Source organism: Doryrhamphus excisus, chromosome 9, assembly GCF_030265055.1.
Source record: "Doryrhamphus excisus isolate RoL2022-K1 chromosome 9, RoL_Dexc_1.0, whole genome shotgun sequence".
Lineage (NCBI taxonomy): Eukaryota > Metazoa > Chordata > Actinopteri > Syngnathiformes > Syngnathidae > Doryrhamphus > Doryrhamphus excisus.
The window spans coordinates 4837345-4857634 of record NC_080474.1 but is presented as its reverse complement, the minus strand read 5'-3'; the positions used below and the strand labels follow the sequence as shown (position 1 = coordinate 4857634).

Sequence of the window (20290 nt, the reverse complement as noted above, 5' to 3'; positions counted from 1 at the left end):
TAACAGGTTCTCCTCCCATTCTGTGTGGAAGTGTTTTTTTCTTTACTTCTAATTTGTCAGTTTTTTTCCCCCACTCTATTTTAAACCCTTTCATGAGTTTAGAAGGCTAACTGGTTAGCTCGCTAGCTCAAGTTCCCGATGACTAATAGGAGTATAATGGTGAGGATAATTTCTACAAGGCTCTAACAATGTTAGAGTTCTACATTAGGTTCTACAAAACATATGAAGTTGTATGAAAATCAATCAATATTGCAGGTATTGTGCTGCGAGCTCTTTTGAAATTCATAAAAGCATAAAAGAAAAAAGGGGTTGGCGACTCTTTGGAAAGTCAACGGCATTGGAAATCATTTCAAACCTGACTGGAGGGCGCACATGTTAATTCCGCCCCCCCCCCCCCCCCCCCCCCCCCCACACACACGAATGAGTTAGAAGGTCACGGTGAAGCACGCAGACTCCACATTAGACCTTTTTATCGCTGCTAAAAGACTCACTTATTCAATTTGGTATTTCACAAGGAGGCTGCTACGGACGCGCTTATCTGCTTTATTAGCGCTGCTGACAGGAGGGGCTGATAAGGCGGCTTTCTGCCTTGTCTTCACACCTCCTCCGTGCACGGCCACGCGTTTCGGCGCGGCCAGGGGAAGGCGCGCTCACGTCGGCGCGTCCACCTTTCTCCGTCGGCGCACACAAGGGTGGATGGGTGTCGGCGGCGTGGATGAGGCTGCGAGGTGCGTGGACGCACGCAAAAAACATTCCAGGAATGCAATAATCTCCTCCGGATGACTGCGTTAACTCACCACCGCAGCGTAAGTTGATATTTTGCTCATTCGTTAATTAATTTGTGAAGTACAGTTTAAACACAATATTCAAGGAAATGAAATTTATATATATTCTTAATTTGATCTCTAATTATTGCACGTTTTTTATAATTGAATTAGAATTCAATGCAATTTCCATGCAATTAATTCTATAAAGACTCATGAATATTTACAATCTTCTCCGCATTCACTTCCTGATTTTATTTAAATGTGAGCAAATGCGCCCTGAGGGTGCAGGAAGAAAGAAAAAAAAAAGCGTAAAACTAATTTGCCTACTGATGATGAGACATGATCATCGCATCACTTTCACCCACATGCTTTCCAAAGCTGCCCCCCCCCCCCCCCCAGAGGACAACACACGCAAATAAGAAGCTTTCTTATGATTATTATTACAAGTCATGACAAAAGCTGTGCTGCAATGGTTGCATGTTGGCTTGCCTCTCATGTCCAGCATGGGAGCTCCATGCATCCCAGAATGTGATGACTTATGTGGAGAAGTGTGAGTGGGCTTTTATGAAGGGGGGCGTGGGGGGTGGGGGTCAACGTGAGGGGAGAGTGGGTGTTGAAGTGATCTATTCAGGATTCTTCAACCGCTGGATCTGGATAATGTGATGATATCGCTCTTGGGGATCAACTTCAGTGACTTGGAGGGAAAAGCCTCTTAAAGCAGGGGTGAGCAAACTACGGCCCCGGGGGCCACATGCGGCCCGCCATGTATTTGAATCTGGCCCGCCAGTTTGCTTTCAGAAAATTTCTACCTTTAACATGATGTCTTATTCAGTAAAATTATTTTTTTAAAAACCCTGTAAAATTAAATTTCATAGTTTGAGGGAAATTAGAACATATAGTTGTTAGTATGACACTTGTATAAATAAAATTAGACTAATAATTCAAGGCAGACTGTTACAATGATAAGCGTAAGACAGTGTGTGTGTGTGTTAAATATATGTTTTAGCCCCCCCCCCCCCCCCCCCCCCGCGCAATTTTGTTAACTCACAAGTTAAAAAGTTTGCCCACCCCTGCTCTTACGGAATGTCAGGATTACTGGTAATTCACCCTTAATAAAACATTAAATACAAAATTAAATGAAGATAGAATAAAAAGACACTTTGGAGTTATTACCGTCACTTTCATAGGAGCAGATCCTTCAACATGTTCAAGGATACAGTAAACCTCGGATATATCGCACTCGGATATATCGGAAATTCGCTCACAACAGACAGATAAAAAAGAACCAATTTTTCTGTAATGCATTTCCAATAAAAATTCATTGCATATATCGGATTTTTTATAGCGGATTTCGCCTATTTCGGACAAAATCTCCAGTCCCGTTCCAATGCATTTCCATTAAATTTCCCTCGCATATATCGGATGGCCGCATCGTGGCGCTCCGATTCGCCGAATCGTGACAGGCCGCTATACAACGTCATTTGCAGCGTTTGCAGCGTTGCCTGCGCGTCCAGGTACATTGGAAACATAGTCAAGGAAGTGCCTTTTTATAACGGATAAAATCCGATTTACGCATATACCGGATATAAATCCGATATATGCGTAAAACGGACATTTTCCAGTATACTCATATAACGGATTTCGCTTATATCGGACAAAACCAGTGGGAACAATTGAATCCGATATATCCGAGGTTTACTGTACTAGCAGTTATATGCAGGGTTTTGGGGTTCCCCACTGAACTGTGTGATTATGTATGTGTGTGTGCATGCAAAGGACAGCTGAGTTTGCTAATGTTGTTTCGGCGTCACTATTACATAACACGATACATAAGAGTGTACACATCAAGCTAAATGAACGCTTCAGTCAGTCACACTGTACACACAACACACAAGGACATAAAGTGCAGTAGTAAAACACTCAAAATAAGAGTTAAATGAGGAGCGAACAAAAAAAAAAAACGACACTTCTTAGTTATTATTTCCGCTTTCATAGGTGCAGATCCTTTAACATACTCAAGGATCTTATAGCAAACTGGCAATATTATTACTGCATAGTAGTATTGCCATTGGGGGCTGCACGGTGGGCGAGTGGTTAGCGCGCAGACCTCACAGCTAGGAGACCAGGGTTCAATTCCACCAAACCGGAGTTACTATAATAGAATCAAATGTCAAAAATATATATATATACATAATATATATAATAATAATAATATATATATACCTTTTGTTGTGTTGTTTTATCGCTTCACTGTAGGTTTTATGCTTTCTTTGTAGCACTTTGAGTAATTTCCGTAATGTAAAGTGCAATATAAATAAAATTTATTTATTATTATAGAATCAAATGGTGGATGTAGCCAACCGATATTGACCTGCAAGAATCCATCAGGTTCCGTTTAGTGAAAACATACCTGTCAATCATCTGCTGCATCTGTTTGTTTAGCAATACAGATGCATTAATAAGTGTAAATAATGTTTTTATGAATTTGCATCAGGTTGACAGCTGTACTTTAAACCCTGGCTAACTAGCGTTGGATAAATTCATGCAGGATATGTATCATAATCAGTATCCGCTCTGAAATATTATTTGATGTTTTGGTAATGGTGCAGACAATCAAAGCAATGCCTTGCATCGTGCCTGAGTCAATGAAACTTTCACAGTGTTTGTTCCCAGACTGCTGAAATGTGAAATGTGGTCGGCTTCACGGTCCCTTTTTCTGTATTTCCCTGCTTGACCAACTTTTATTGCTAAGGCAACATTTTTATTGCAGAAGGGAGTCAAAGCCGGGCAGAAAAATCATGCACAATTAAGTGATGAGCGGCGACAGCGGAGACAGACCAAGGACACAGATCAGTGCGGCGTCGTGCAGCACTCTTTCAAGTGTGCTTTTTTTTTTTTTTTACGCTGAGCAACCACACAGATTCTGCAGCTCAGTCTACATTCTTAAACAAATGACACAGCGTAGGTGCCGACGTCCGCCAAGTTATGCACAAATTACTTAGTTTATGACTTCAATAGTTATGCCCATTATGCTTCATCTTTTATTTATGTTTATATATTTTCTTGTTTTCTCCTTCGGTCCATTAAAGTCCATATACTGGAAGATCACTTTGGGACTGTCAGCGTGTTGGAAAGAGGAAACTTCTTGATGCATTTCATGCATTTAGAATATCCCAACACCAGGGGCATCCAAAGTGTGGTCGGCGGGCCATTTGCGGCCTTTGGCTGTTTTTTATTGGCCTGGAGCACATTGTAGAAACACAATTAAACTAGAAAAGTAATAAAAAGAGCTACAATGGACACTAAATCTTTGTAATATTATGTAATTTTAATTAAATAATTCATAAATTAATTAATTTAAATTTTATTTAGTAAAAAAAAACCTGTAAAATTAAATTTCATAGTTTGAGGGAAATTAGAACATATAGCTAATAGTATGACACTTGTATAAATAAATTGTAAAATTTGTAATATTATGTAATTTTAAAAGCAGAAAGTTGAAATAGTCAAGGAAATTATTTACTAAAATTAAAATACATATATGTATATATATTAGGGCTGCCAAAGTTTACGCGTTATGTCATGTAATTATCGTTGTAGTTGCGCATTGAATCGTTTACCACAAAGAGATTTCCCCTACTTATTATATATAAAAATGTATTTGTACCTGTGATTAAATGCGATTAATTCCGAGTTAACTGTTGAAAAAATGCGATTAATCATGATCAAATCTTTTAATCGATTGACAACCCCAATTTATATTGATATATGTATTAATATATGTATATATATATATTTTTTTGTTAGTTTGTTTTGTTTTGGGGCGGCACAGCGGTCGAGTGGTTAGTACGCAGACCTCACAGCTAGGAGACCAGGGTTCAATTCCACCCTCGGCCATCTCTGTGTAGAGTTTGCATGTTCTCCCCGTGCATGCATGGGTTTTCTCCGGGTACTTCGGTTTCCTCCCACATTCCAAAAACATGCTAGGTTAATTGGCGACTCCAAATTGTCCATAGGTATGAATGTGAGTGTGAATGGTTGTTTGTCTATATGTGCCCTGTGAGAACAGTGGAATGTTTTATCAGAGCTTTTATTGTAGAAAGTCGGAACCAAAGCACTGAAAAAGTTTGTATATTTTTTTGTTTTTAATAAATGCGTTTTTTTTTTTTTTTGGAAAACCTGATGCGGCCCAGACTTGCCCAGACCCTAGCTCCAGTGGCCCCCAGGTAAATTGAGTTTGAGACCCCTGACTTACAGTAAGTTCAATGTACAGCTTCCCAACGTGAGACCTTGTGAGTCTACCCCCCCACCCCCCAGCAACAGTACATTACGTCCACAGCCAATAGAAACTGTGTTTGTCCCTGGGTGCGAGACACTGCAAATGTGTCAGGTACGCCGGGGGGGGGGGGGGGTTCCTGACACATCGGCGGTCAAAGTACATCCACTTCCAAGCGGAAGCTGCAAATGCCCTATTAAACGTGTCGTGCCACGTACCCGAGTGACAACATCAGCCTCCGTGTCGTACATCCCGGCAGACAAGTGCGACTTCTATGGAGTGGAGTGAAAATTGCTCACTGGCATCTGCGGTGTGTGGGAATGCAAGTGAGCGTGTGCAAGTGCGGTAGTCTAGTGAAGGAAGCAGCACTAATATGTACCCAAACCCTTGTGGGTACATTTATACCACACATACTACATTTGTCAGTGTGCTGTACCATTACCATATTTACCCCGACGACAAAGACGACCCCGCCTACAAAACAATCTTGCTTTTTCATTATCTGGGTGGATAGAACTGATAAAGACTGATTTTTGTCTCTATGTCATGGCTACATCTGTCCATGTCACTGGTACGGTACTATGTGTGCATGATAGGAAGGCCTGTGGCCGGCTCCTAACAGACTCCACCAAACCCCCGAAGACGGCCGTCCGTGCGGCCAGTGAACCACTCCCAGCCACGGTTTTTGCTTCTGGGTCACCTTTATCGTCTATGTTTTCTCAATCTATCTGTGTGTCCATTTGGTTAAGGACAAGGATCTCAAGGATCTCAGGGTCTTGCTCACGAGTGAGGGATGACTTGAATATTGACAGGTGATTTGGTGCAACGTCTGTAGTCATGATTCAGAGAGAGATCTCAATTTACTGGCGATCCGGGTTCCCACCCTGACCCGTGGTCATGAGTTTGGGGTAGTGCTCAAAAGAGCAAGAGAATAGTCTTTAATCGCAAGTCTCGAGTCAAGTCTTAAGTCAAGACATGCAAGTCCAAGTCAGGTCTCAAGTCATGACAAGACCGATCAAGCCAAGTCGGAAATCATTGACAGAAATGTTGGAGTCCTTACAAACCATGACTTTATAATTTGTGGATGCAAATGGAATGATCATCAGTAGGACATCCCATTGGTCATCACTGCCGATCTGGCCGGTTTGTCATAAATTGTCCTGATTGGACGTTGATACTGGACTGAAAATCTCAAGTATTTTCATGTCCATTCCCAGTCAACCCGAGTCGTTGAAATCAAAGTCCAAGTTGAAGTTGCAAGTCTTTAATGATATTGTCAAGTCAGATCCAAAGCCATCACAATTGTGACTGGAGTTTTGACCTCCGATGGCTGGACTAGGGTACCGATTCAGATACCGATTCAAGTAAAGAACGCAAATATCGGCCCGATATATTGATCCTTAATTCTCATTACAAGAGCGCAAGATGCATTCAGGGACACTGTGAAACATCTTTATTCAATTTGTATGTGTGGTCTCAAAAATGTCTCTCACTAATCTGCGGATGTAGTACAATTTGCTGCATTTGAGTATACCAGGAAATCCCAGAAATAACCATGACCTTGTTATTTGTAAATGCAAATGAAATGATCATCAGTAGGACATCCCATTGGTCATCAATGCCGGTCTGGCCGGTTTTGTTATAAATTGTCCTGATTGGACGTGAATACATGACATATAGCCGTCTCGTTAGTTGATACTGGACTGAAAATCTCAAGTGTTTTCATGTCCATTACCAGTCAACCCAAATTGAAGTTGCAAGTCTTTAATGATATTGTCAAGTCAAGTCCAAAGCCATCACAATTGTGACTGGAGTTTTGACCTCCGATGGCTGGACTCACCCTAACAGATAGGGTAAATATCGGCCGGCCGATGTATCAGACGATCCTTAATTCTCATTACAAGAGCGCAAGATGCATTCAGGGACACTGTGAAACATCACAACAACAGTTTTATTTAATTTGTATGTGTGGTCTTTGATGATATTGTCAAGTCAAGTCTAAAGCCATCACAATTGTGACTGGAGTTTTGACCTCCGATGGCTGGACTCACCTTAACAGATAGGGTGAGAAACTCGGTTGAGGTGTCCTGGGCGTCTGATCCGGATATCCTTCTGTTTTGTTGGTTGTTGAAAAATAGGGTCACAAGCTGACTCTTGCCAATGTTGACAAGATGGGTTTAAGCTCAGGGCTTTCAAGTTCTTGCTTTGTTCACTTGCTGGAACACAGTAGAGCCTCCCCAAAACCGTTTTAGCTGTCTAATCAAATTCAGAAGAAACGGATGGGATCTGGTGTTTGCCCATATAGTACACAACATATTGGGGTGATTAGCACCATGTGATGCATCACTTGTCCCAACAAGAAGTTTAAACCCTGCGTTCAGTCACCGCGGGGTGTTGTCATCAGTCATCAGTCATCAGGCCCAAAATAGACCAAATGTTTGAACGCTGAGCGATGAATTTAGACTCTATAATGTTTGTATTTAATTTTAGCAGCTCAGGTGACTCTAACGTTGCTAAGTGTTTGAAAAACACATTACATTGTGCAACACTTGTATATTACTCATCACATGAGGATTTTCAGTGACCCCCGCGACTCATTGTCGCTACTTTCAAAGCTGTTCACCTCGTGTGTAGGAGGCTTGCATATACAGTACATATACCGTATTTTCCGCACTATAAGGCGCACCTAAAATCTGATTTTTTTTTTAAAAAGCTGACTATGCGCCGTATAATCCGGTGCGCCTTATATATGGATCAATATTGAGCCGCGACAGGTCTCGCAACTTACGGTAAGCAGCCACCGACTCCATTTTTCCCGTAGAAGAAGAAGTGCGCTGTGCATACTGGGAAATATTAAACAACGATTCACTTTCATTTGTGCGTTTGTATAAAGACCCTGAAATGGCTCCTATTAAGAGACACGCTTACAACGCAGAGTTTAAACTCAAGGCGATCAGTCACGCAGTAGAACACGGAAATAGAGCAGCAGCAAGAGAGTTTAACATTAATGAATCGATGGTGCGGAAGTGGAGGAAGCATGAGGATGAGCTGCGCAGAGTAAAGAAGACTAAACAAAGTCATTTTGCACATTACGAGTGTCACTATACTGCGATTGCACTAACGTTTAATTTACCATAACAGTATCAGACGGTTTTTTGCGCGTTGACTAAATGGAGGAAAAGTAAAATGTTATGCCTTGCTGTTGTTCAAAGATGTTAAAGATGTGTCACGAAAATGCTTTACCTCAGAGAAAATAATAAAACAGCTGTTTATTCATTTTGGGAGTGAATGGAGTTGTGGAAAGCTTGTTTGTTATCTATTAATAAAGTTTGACTGACCTATCTGACTGTTTTGTTGACATTCCCTTTAGCGCGGCACCATCTAATGGTTGCATAACGTAACTACAGCCTCTACTGTAGCGCCTTATAATGCGATGCGCCTTATGTATGGAAAAAGTTTTAAAATATATCATTCATTGAAGGTGCGCCTTATAACACGGTGCGCCGTATAGTGCGGAAAATACGGTACACCGTATATGGTATATATATGTGTGTGTTTTGTACGGACTTCTTTTAGCATGTACTTTATACCTCTAATTGATGCACAAGAGGGTCTCCCGCATGAATAATAGCGATCTTAAATAAAAAAAGCATTGTTTCTTTCAGACATTTACATCCGTAGTACCTGCTTGTTGGTTAGATGGAAGCATTGGCTTCCTCGGTGATAATTGGAAGGCAAGATCACGATCAATCCTGCACAGCATTACGGACTCTCAGGCACGGCAGGTGGCCAAATAATAATACGGTGCCAGGTCGGTAGGGCACTACGCTAAGAGGCCAGCAGCTTTGCCGGAAGACACAGCAGGTGGTGAGGCTTTCCACAGCTTTGAAAAGTCACATACTGTTTTACATAATGTGATTAAATCAATCAGTTTATCTTAACGTTATCAGTGCGACTCCTGGGGTTAGTGACCAAGGCATTGTACGTACAGTAGCAGGGGGTTAAGCTCTAGGACCAAAAATCCCCAAGTAAATGCTCATAAAAATTTGGTAAATGCAGAAAGAATTGCCTCACAGTACAAAACCATAACTGTCATTTTCTCAAAATGCTTCAATCTAAAAGCTGCAGTTGAATGAGTGCCCAATTACTCAACAAACACCATAAATATACCGCATCAGACTACAAAGCCTACCCTGTTGCAAGAAAATAAGATGGATAAGTGATGGAAAACCAGACGTATCTGCATTATTTTACAACAAATTCATGTTCATACGCTACACCAACATGGAAAGGCAGAGCAGCAAAATGATGAAGGATGTATACGAGAATGTATTCCTAAAAACACAGATAGACATGTTAGAATAAAAATAATAAATAATAATGTGGAGAATAAATAGATCACCTCAAATATGAACAATGTACAGCGTAAACAGTAATTTGTACAAATAATTTAAATAATTTAGATTATTTTAAATTATTTATTTTAGATTAATTTAAATAATTTAAATAATTTAGATTATTTTAAATTATTTATTTTAGATTAATTTAAATAATTTAAATAATTTAGATAAGATGGATTATCTTGCTCTTTATTTAGATTATTTTTAATTATTTATTTTAGATTAATTTAAATAATTTAAATAATTTAGATTATTTCTACAAATGACTGTTTACGCTGTACATTGTTCATATTCATTCATTCATTCATTCATTCATTTTCTACCGCTTTTCCTCACGAGGGCCCGCGGGGGGTGCTGGAGCCTATCCCAGCTGTCTTTGGGCGAGAGGCAGGGTACACCCTGGACTGGTCGCCCGCCAATCAGAGTTGTTCATATTTGATGTCATCTATTTATTCTCCACATTATTATTTATTATTTATTATTTTTATTCTAACACGTCTATCTGTGTTTTTAGGAAGACAGTCTAAATTCTAAATTATTTAAATTATTTAAATTAATCTAAAATAAATAATTTAAAATTATCTAAATTAAGAGCAAGAGAATCCATCTTATCTAAATTATTTAAATTATTTAAATTAATCTAAAATAAATAATTTTATATAATCTAAATTAAGAGCAAGAGAATCCATCTTATCTAAATTATTTAAATTATTTAAGTTATTTAAATTATTTAAATTAATCTAAAATGAATAATTTAAAATAATCTAAATTATTTCAATTATTTGTACAAATTACTGTTTACGCTGTACATTGTTCATATTTGATGTCATCTATTTATTCTCCACGTTATTATTTATTATTTATTATTACACGGGAGCCAGGCAGCGACATTTTGTTGGCAATTTCACTGCTGTGTTATTGTACAATGACAATAAAGAAGTGGAAGAAGTAGTTTTTGCACAAATAAATTTGAAAGTCTCATTTGACTTTTGCTAATATTTTCAAGGGCTGCACGGCGGTCGAGTGGTTAGCCCACCCTCGGCCATCTCTGTGTGGAGTTTGCATGTTCTCCCCGTGCATGCGTGGGTTTTCTCCGGGTACTCCGGTTTCCTCCCACATTCCAAAAACATGCTAGGTTAATTGGCGACTCCAAATTGTCCATAGGTATGAATGTGAGTGTGAATGGTTGTTTGTCTATATGTGCCCTGTGATTGGCTGGCCACCAGTCCAGGCTGTACCCCGCCTCTCATGCGAAGACAGCTGGGATAGGCTCCAGCACCCTCTGTGACCCTTGTGAGGAAAAGCGGTAGAAAATGAATGAATGAAAGTTCCAACTTCCACCTCAACTGGACTAACATCCCAGTCTAGGTTGGTAACCACCTGTATGTCCCATGTACATGAAAGTATTACTTACATTACTTTCTAACTAAATAATGATTTGTGACCATGTGTACAAGACCGCCACAGATGGAAGTCCTCCGACGCTCTTCTAGAGTGGCTCCCACATAAGCCTGGTGCTTTCTTCCTTTATAAAAATGTACCAAAATGTTACTTTTGCTTTGCTATAGTGTAGGCTCCAGCCTCCGCTGTGACCTGTTATCGTGGTATACAAATGGATGAATGAGAATGTCATGGAAATATCAATTCACTCCTCTGTGTCCCTTTTGATTTTGCGTCCTTTGACCAGTTTTTGCTTAATTTGTGGCCGCAAACTACAAAAGTGTCAAAGCAGATTCAGCAAGCAAGATTCAGCTTTGCAGGATCTTCTACAAGCGTGTCATACAAATTATTTTCATTGGTGGCAAATCGAGTCAATAACATCAGTCATCTTGGGCTTTACAGTCACTTAGTGGAGGTGATCTGACTCACCAGGTCTCCACACTTACCAAACACACAATTATGAATGCTTCTGGACAGTATGATGCATATGGGGGGGGGGTTAGCTTATGCCTCATAATATGACCGTATCTGCATTGAATGTACATTTTAAGAAGAAAGTAATCAAATGACGTTAGACCAGGGGTCTCAAACACGCGGCCCACTGGCCAAATGTGGCCCGCAGGACACTAGTTTGAGGCCCCCGCCTTGATATGAAAGTTTCATGTTAGTGCGGCCCGCGCAAGTTTGATATGGATGCTGTATGGTATCATGTACCCAGAAAAAATTATTACGTTTGATTCATGTTCATGTTAAAGGTTAAATAACTGTTAATAGTTATCCTCCCTATCCGTGTGGAAGTGGTAAGTTTTTGGCTATTTAAGTTTAAAGGAAATAACTTGAAGGCTACCGTTTAAGTCGCTAGCTCTCTAGTTTGCGAGTTAGCATGTGTCTCAAGACCCTGCAGTTGCGCAATATGTTGTAAATAAAAAGAGTATAAATGTGACTATAGTCGTGTTTTGTCATGTCTACAGGGCTCTAATAATGCTTTGTTAATTTTAATCTAAAAAAATAATAATTTGTCTACCCACCAACTATATGTGGTTTCTTAAGTTTTTATTATTTGCTGTTTTATTATTATTATTATTATATTTATTTATTTATTACTGATTGATTGATTTTCTTTATTCTTGATTTGTTTATTTATTTTTCATCTTATTTTGTGTAGAAAAACAAAAAGTAAGATATTTGAGAACCAAAGCGAAGTTTTAAAAAAAAATTGTTTAATAAATGCGTGTTGTTTTTTTTTTTGGAAAACCTGATGCGGCCCAGTCTCACCCAGACCCAAGCTCCAGTGGCCCCCAAGTAAATTGAGTTTGAGACCCCTGCCTTAGACAATCTCACCAAGGTGAAACTTGGAACTAATTCCACATGAGTTTGTTGCTATGTGGAGCTTTATTGGCAGAAAAAAATTGCAAATTTCCCCACTGAGGGACGAATAAAGGCATATCTCATTTAATAAAACAATACCAATATAAAAAAAAAATACAATACCGATATGGACCAGCTGCACGGTAGTCTAGTGGTTAGCATGTGGCCACACAGTTAAGAGATCTGGAAGATCTGGGATTAAATCTCCATTGGGTATCTCTGTGTGGAGTTTGCATGTCCTCAGGTTGTCTCATATTCCAAAAATATGCATGCTAGGTTAATAAGCGACTCTAAATTGCTCATAGATATTTGAATGTTGCCCTGCAATTAGCTTGCCCAAAAAGCTATCTGGGATAGTCTCCAGCATACCTAATGAGGAAATTCTGCATTGGAAATAAATTAATAATATCAACCAATATTTCATTTTTATGCCAATAAATTGCACCCATTAAAAAAAAATACTTTCATTACAGAGGCTTACTGTTTATGTTGCTTGTTAAAAGCTCTTTGATGGCAAGAAACATTCTGCTATGCCGTGACACAATTATGTCCTGCCATTCAAAACAGAATCAAAACACATTGAGGAACTAAAAGGAAATAAAAATAGCATAACCGTGGATGAAAGCGGTGATGATCATGGATGGAAAACTGTACTAATACAAAAGAAACGTGACCCGTGCATGACTCAGTGCTCATAAGCAGCCTCCCCTGCCTGTTAAAAAGCACAACATCAATGTTTTTTTATGCATTCCAAATTGCACCTTTTACAGTGATGATTCTTATTATTTTTTTTTCTTCTTTTTAATTCAAGCCAAACCTGCATAAATTAGTGATAGATTCCCGAGGGACTATGTGGAAGTGTCCTTGAGCAAGATGCAGAAACCTAACCAATTATGGTTGGCACATTCTATGGCAGCTTTCTCCAGCCGTGCAACCGTGTATGTGAGTGTGTGTATGTGTTCATGTGTGTGTGTGTAAATGGTTAAATGACGGGGGATTGTGCAGCAATTCAATGTAATGACAAAAACTCAAATTAATATGCACCATTTGTAAGATCCTCACTGGTTCGGCTGAATATTAAAAGCACACATTCAGGCAGTCAAAGGAGGGGAAAAAAAATTATTATTATGAACTGAGGCGCATCTCAGTGAATTAGAATATTATGGAAAAAGTGAATTTATTTTAGTAGTTTAATAGCTGTTTTTTGAATTCTGCTTGTAGTACTGAATGTGGTGCTTTTCACACAAATTATTCACCAAGTGAATGTATGAAGAAAGCCTTGAAGGATCACTTACACACATACACGGTACACATATAGCTGAATAATAAACAATACACATAGCAACGCCTGATCAATTCATGTCATTTTCAGACTTAAAATAATGTACAGATTTAAGCCATGTCCATTTTTCAGTTTAACCAGTTAAGCACTGCCCGTTCCGAGTATCGTACGATATACTTATCATACGATATATGGGTGAACAGATACACATAGTGGTATACTCGTTCATCCCATATAATTGATAAGTACTGTCAATCGATTAAAATATTTAATCATGGTAATGGTAACTGTTACATTTGTTCACTTCCTGCTTTTCATAATACAGTTTAAGGCAGGGGTCTCAAACACGCGGCCCGACACTAGTTTGAGGCCCCCGCCCTGATATGAAAGTTTAATGTTAGTGCGGCCCGCGCAAGTTTGATATGGATGCTGTATGGTATCATGTACCCAGAAAAAATTATTACGTTTGATTAATGTTCATGTTAAAGGTTAAATAACTGTTAATAGTTATCCTCCCTATCCGTGTGGAAGTGGTAAGTTTTATCAGAGCTTTTATTGTAGAAAATCGGAACCAAAGCAAAGTTTTTTAAATTTTTTTGTTTTTAATAAATGCGTTTTTTTTTTTTTTTGGAAAACCTGATGCGGCCCAGTCTCACCCAGACCCTAGCTCCAGTGGCCCCCAGGTAAATTGAGTTTGAGACCCCTGGTCTAGATGCATTCACAGACTTGCGGTGAGTCGGATATTTCACATTCATTATGAAAATGCACATTTCTCCCACTTCAGTGTTAAAAAAAATCACACGCTCAGCAAAGAGAGGCTGAAATGTCACATCCGCATGCGGGCTCTGGAGCCGCGGGTTGCCGACCCCCTACAGTGTCATGTTGTGGTCAAGCTTAGTGATGTTGTACAGGGTTTTTTTTGTGCAAAGCTCAATACAAAAACAAGGTGTGCCTAGTTACTTCTCCAGGCTAGGACACGACCAAAACATGTGCATACTGTAAGTGAGCTTTATGCTAATGTTTGGATTGTTTTCATTGCATATTATCAGCAATGGGCAGTTTCTGTTGAGGCAAAGCTAGTCGTAAAGCTAAACAAAGGCTAACAAGCAGCTGGACGCATACGATAACACCATCATGTGTCCCGGTGCCGATGACCACCCGAGCAATATATATGCAAAAATCTATTTCTTAATAATGCTTTTACAGCAGATCTAGTGACCAAAATATTGGAATTATTTATTTTGGGTTTTTTTCTATAACTTCAGGCACTTGAAGTATTTGTTAAAATCGGATCTCAATGCAATCAAAGTAAACAATGCTTGTGTATCTGGTCTTGGTGTAGATATTCCATCGGTTTTCCCACTTCCATTCCACATCAATATTCTTTTTATAGCCGTTTGTTGAAAGTGATGTGGGTATAGTAGTTAGCCGCCAGCCAATCTTTTGCTTCAGATCAGAGAAACGAGAAGAAGTTAGAGGTTGCAAAATGTTGTCAAACACAGCCCGCAAATGTACCATTACATCCCCAAACACCCTGGAGCTATTTGGAAAAGCAGCGCTAAAGTTTTCCAAGCCACACATGCTGCTTCTTTTTTCTCAAGCGTTGCAAAAAGCTTGTGACGGCAAATGTTACTCTGTGAAAGATGGAATTTTAACTGGATATGAGAACTATTTTAAATTGCTATACTTACTTCCGAGTCAAGCAAGTTTACAAATTTGATACAGTATCAGCTCGGAAAAATAGAGATGCTCAACATTCAACCGATATTCAACACAACACAACACATGTTGTGGAATACTTCTTATATGGGATGCAGTACACACATAAACAATGTTTGGGCAAAATTTAACCACTGTGATAAGTGAATTTCAGTGAATTTGAATTCCTTATTTCTCAATGGAATATATAATGAATTCCACAATATAGGATTCATGTCAATAAATTCAATATTTTTGCAATTAAAGCCTCGAAAAACTGTAATTATGGGTTTAATTATTTATTATTAGAGCCCTCTAGACATGAAATAACACCCCTAGTCTCCTTCACGCTCTTATTCCATAATACAGTAGATATTCATTCATTCATTTTCTATCTTATCATCACAAGGGTCGCAGGGGTGCTGGAGCCTATCCCAGCTGTCTTCGGGCGAGAGATGCGGGGTACACCCTGGACTGGTTGCCAGCCAATCACAGGGCATTGAAGGTGCATTGAAGGTGGAATTGAACTCGTATCTCCTAGCTGTGTGGCCTGCGTGCTAACCACTCAACCACCTAAAATATATTATTCATCATTCATTCATTTTCTACCGCTTATCCTCACGAGAGTCGCAGGCGTGCTGGAGCCTATCCCAGTAACCACAGGGCACATATAGACAAACAACCATTCACACTCACATTCATACCTATGGACAATTTGGAGTCGCTAATTAACCTAGCATGTTTTTGGAATGTGGGAGGAAACCGGAGTACCCGGAGAAAACCCACTCATGCACGGGGAGAACATGGAAAGTCCACACAGAGATGGCCGAGGGTGGAATCGAACTCAGGTCTCTTAGCTGTGTGGCCTGTGTGCTAACCACTCAACCACCTAAAATATATTATTCATTCATTTTCTACCGCTTATCCTCACGAGAGTCGCAGGGGTGCTGGAGCCTATCCCAGCTGTCTTCAGGCGAGAGATGCTGGGTACACCCTGGACTGGTTGCCAGCCAATCACAGGGCACATATAGACAAACAACCATTCACACTCACATTCATACCTATGGACAATTTGGAGTCGCCAATTAACCTAGCATGTTTTTGGAATGTGGGAGGAAACCGGAGTACCCGGAGAAAACCCACGCATGCACGGGGAGAACATGCAAACTCCACATAGAGATGTCCGAAGGTGGAATTGAACTCGGATCTCCTAAGCACCCGTCCGCCGTGCAGCCATAATAATAATCATCATCATCTAAAATCCAACTTTATGAGCATGTGCAGCACATACAGTGCATACTTACATATACACTAGCCTGTAAATGTAAGGATGTCATTAGACAGACAAGCAGGTCAATGACGGTAATCTGTCATTGATCTCCAGTCCTGGCATGTGGGAGTACAAGCTTTAATTAACTACTAGCCAAGCTGTTATGCAACAGAACACCCAGACTGACCGAGTGATCAATCACCTTCTTAGTGTTTGGGTTGCAATTGAACAAGACTCCGGATGAGAGGTTTTCACTTCAAATCATTTGCCTCATTGCCTTTATGTAGTTTGTGTACATTTTACATTACATGAGGTACCTCGAGTGGAACTATATGAAATGAGGCGGGGGGGGGGGTTATGCATCAGTACCGCTTTAATGAGATTTATGTGGTTTATAATAGCGATGAAATGAGGTGACTCCACTGGTTATTTAGGAATGTATTTGATATGGAGTATATAAAGCAGGACACTAGTTTGAGGCCCCCGCCTTGATATGAAAGTTTAATGTTAGTGCGGCCCGCGCAAGTTTGATATGGATGCTGTATGGTATCATGTACCCAGAAAAAATTATTACGTTTGATTAATGTTCATGTTAAAGGTTAAATAACTGTTAATTGTTATCCTCCCTATCCGTGTGGAAGTGGTAAGTTTTTGGCTATTTAAGTTGAAAGGAAATAACTTGAAGGCTACCGTTTAGGTCGCTAGCTGTCTAGTTTGCGAGTTAGCATGTGTCTCAAGACCCTGCAGTTGCGCATGGGCTATGTACTGTACATGTTAATTATTGAAGTGTTGTGACACACTCAGCAATTTATTCTTTTCACAAGAGGGTGATGATTACCCCCATTACCTCTTGAGGGGTGAAGAACACTCCCAGCCACCTTGTCGTCATTCTTCCTACTCACTGACCTGCCTCCTCATTTCAGGCTCGACTGAATCACTTCAGGAGTGTCCTTGCACCTGCACAGTTGAACATTTTGCCACCAGCAGCTCTCGCTATCGGCATCATGCACATGTCAGGCATTAGTGGTGGAGATGCCCCCCGAGGACTGAATTGAGTGGAAAAGGTAAAGTTGTTTCCGAGCTCCCTAGATTCAAACAGGTAAATCATAACCAGCATGGATGACAACAAAATTGGATGTTTTTTTTTCATTCATTCATTTTTTTACTGCTTATCCTCATGAGGGTCACGGGTTTGCTGGAGCCTATCCCAGCTGTCTTCGGGCGAGAGATGCGGGGTACATCGTACCCTACCAACAGTAAAATATGGTGGTGGTAGTGTGATTGCCTGGGGCTGTTTTGTCATCAAAGGGATAAACCACTGATGAACCTTTGGGAAAATACTGTGTAGTCTGACGAGACAAATGTTGAACTTTTTGGAAGACGTGTGTCCCATCATACCAACAGTAAAATATGGTGGTTGTAGTGTGATGGTCTTGGGCTGTTTTGTCATCAAAGAGAAAACCACTGACGAACCTTTGGGATAATACTGTGTAGTCTGACGAGACAAATGTTGAACTTTTTGGAAGATGTGCGTCCCATCATACCAACAGTAAAATATGGTGATGGTAGTGTGATGGTCTGGGGCTGTTTTGTCATCAAAGGGATAAACCACTGATGAACCTTTGGGAAAATACTATGTGGTCTGATGACAAATGTTGAACTTTTTGGAAGACGTGTGTCCCATCATACCAACAGTAAAATATGGTGGTTGTAGTGTGATGGTCTCGGGCTGTTTTGTCATCAAAGAGAAAACCACTGACGAACCTTTGGGAAAATACTATGTGGTCTGATGAGACAAATGTTGAACTTTTTGGAAGATGTGCGTCCCATCATACCAACAGTAAAATATGGTGGTGGTAGTGTGATTGTCTGGGGCTGTTTTGTCGTCAAAGGGATAAACCACTGATGAACCTTTGGGAAAATACTGTGTGGTCTGATGAGACAAATGTTGAACTTTTTGGAAAGTTTGCGTCCCATTACTACCAACAGTAAAATATGGTGGTGGTAGTGTGATGGTCTGGGGCTGTTTTGTCATCAAAGGGAAAAACCACTGACAAACCTTTGGGAAAATACTCTGTGGTCTGATGAGACAAATGTTGAACTTTTTGGAAGGTGTGCGTCCCATTGCTACCAACAGTAAAATATGATGGTGGTAGTGTGATGGTCTGGGGCTGTTTTGTCATCAAAGGGAAAAACTACTGATGAACCTTTGGGAAAATATTGTCTGGTCTGACGAGACAAATGCTGAACTTTTTGGAAGATGTGTGTCCCATCATACCAACAGTAAAATATGGTGGTGGTAGTGTGATTGTCTGGAGCTGTTTTATCATCAAAGGGATAAACCACTGATGAACCTTTGGGAAAATACTTAGTGGTCTGATGAGACAAATGTTGAACTTTTTGGAAAGTGTGCGTCCCATCAAACCAACAGTAAAATATGGTGGTGGTAGTGTGGTGGTCTGGGGCTGTTTTGTCATCAAAGGAAAAAAACACTGATGAACCTTTGGGAAAATACTCTGTGGTCTGATGAGACAAATGTTGAACTTTTTGGAAGATGTGTGTCCCATCGTGCCAACAGTAAAATATGGTGGTGGTAGTGTGGTGGTCTGGGGCTGTTTTGTCATCAAAGGAAAAAAACACTGATGAACCTTTGGGAAAATACTCTGTGGTCTGACAAGACAAATGTTGAACTTTTTGGAAGGTGTGCGTCCCATTGCTACCAACAGTAAAATATGGTGGTGGTAGTGTGATGGTCTCGGGCTGTTTTGTCATCAAAGGGATAAACCACTGATGAACCTTTGGGAAAATACTATGTGGTCTGATGACAAATGTTGAACTTTTTGGAAGAAGCGTGTCCCATCATACCAACAGTAAAATATGGTGGTGGTAGTGTGATGTCTGGGGCTGTTTTGTCATCAAAGGGAAACTAAACTTTTTGGAAGGTGGGCTGTTTTACTGCTTCAGGACCTGCAAGACCTGGAAGGGAATTAATTTCCCCCATATTTTAATAACTGCTGTGATAAAGTAATCCCTCCCCACTTTGTGTTTCGAATTTCGCTGCTTCACTTTATCACGTTTTTTAATATATGAATTAATACATCATGCTGTTTCGTGTTTCAATATGGCCTATTATTAGTAAATAAATATTAATATTTAAAAAAAAAAACTCTACATAATTTTAGCCTACATTAAGCAGTTTCAAGCATAAAAATGGCTAAATTAAGTAAAATACAAATGCAACACATTCAGAAGATGGGTGAGACACACAAGCACCAGACTGGATGACTGAAACAATTGGCTTTTATGACTTTTATGGAATGAACAGGCACAATAAACCTCAACAAGGGTCACTATTGCGACTGGAACTCAACTCTCAACCCCTAGCATCACTTCCTGTCCGCACCCACTTTATGTCTTAAATGTCTTGTCTTGTTATAAATAATAATAAATAATGTTAAAAAACCATTTAGAAGGTTTTAAACAGGTTGTTATGATTTAAGTATGAATATACTCCACTAATAAATCAGGAAATTCACTTATAATGGTTGAGTCTAGAACCAATTGACTGCGATAAACAAGGGAATATTATACAATGAAAGTACATAAATAAGCAACCACAATTTACACTTATTTATGACACATTTATATTGTTTTCAATATGTGGCTCATACACAAAGTCTACCAATGAGTGCAATGCCATTTTTTCCCTGAAGTGCACCTACATTTTCTGGATTCGTGTTTTGCACATGTCTTTTTTTTTGCATAATGCTGCTCTCCAACTAACACACA

The 20290-nt window shown here is 39.7% G+C and overlaps 1 protein-coding gene across 7 annotated transcripts in view; it reads left to right on the top strand.

Moving 5' to 3' along the window:
• htr1fa (5-hydroxytryptamine (serotonin) receptor 1Fa) overlaps window positions 1-20290 on the top strand; it is a 67776-nt gene that overhangs the window by 33107 nt on the left and 14379 nt on the right. The window contains exons 1-2 of one of the 7 annotated variants that reach the window (XR_009131698.1): window positions 618-806; window positions 17425-17565. The exons of 2 other annotated variants lie outside the window; for them this stretch is intronic. The gene's annotated coding sequence lies outside the window, so the exon portion shown is untranslated. Of the gene's footprint in view, window positions 1-617; window positions 807-17424; window positions 17566-20290 lie in introns of those variants that run through there. 4 more of the 7 variants (XM_058082656.1, XM_058082655.1, XR_009131699.1 and 1 more) reach the window with 4 other exon arrangements.